The sequence below is a fragment of the Penaeus monodon genome, chromosome 23, assembly GCF_015228065.2.
Source record: "Penaeus monodon isolate SGIC_2016 chromosome 23, NSTDA_Pmon_1, whole genome shotgun sequence".
Classification (NCBI taxonomy): Eukaryota; Metazoa; Arthropoda; class Malacostraca; order Decapoda; family Penaeidae; genus Penaeus; species Penaeus monodon.
In genome coordinates this window covers 3,668,721-3,669,479 of record NC_051408.1, presented here as the reverse complement: position 1 = coordinate 3,669,479, position 759 = coordinate 3,668,721, and positions in this window count along the sequence as shown.

Genomic DNA, 759 nt, shown 5'->3' with positions numbered 1-759 from the left:
GGCAAAATTTTTAGTAAGAACAATGAAAATCTTTTCCTTTTGATTTTGTTTTTACCACAAGTAAATCAACTTGTTCCCTAATTTAATAATCAAGGGAGTGAAAAAATACCTACTTTAAAAAGGAACAAAACCTTTCCCAAACCACCAAAAATTTCCCCCCTGGCAACACTCTCTTTGGGGAAATCTGGTAAAAAAAAAAAAAAACAATGAAACATATTTCAAAGATTCTTGGCCCCCCTTCACTAAACTTCATTCTACTGGTAAACACATTTCTTTTAACTTTTTCCCCCCACATTTCTCCCCTTAAAAAAATCCCCAAAAGTCGTATCTCGTATCTTAAAAAATATCCCGAAAACGAAGATAATCCTCAAAAAATCCCGATAAAAACGTATAACCGAAACGAGGGGGATTTGGGTCATCCCAAGCCAATTCCCGGGGGAACCTCTTTTAAGCATTTTTCCCCCCGCGCGAATTGGAAAAAAAAAACTCCCACTTTTCTCGCATCCAAGGCGGAAAGAGCAAATCCCTTTTCACTTATCAAAACATCTCGTATCTATCACACCAGTGAAGACAAGGAAACCCACGCTCAGATGGAAAGCGTTTGAAAGGGCTTGCTCTCCGCTTGAGAGCGTGGGCCCCAAATTTCATTTTTGAGCGGGGGTTGCTGGAGAGGAAACCCCGGAATTTTCTTTTTATCAGTCCGACGAGGAGCGGGTTCCGCCGGGCCATTTCTTACCGGCTGCATTTTGGGGGTTTTGG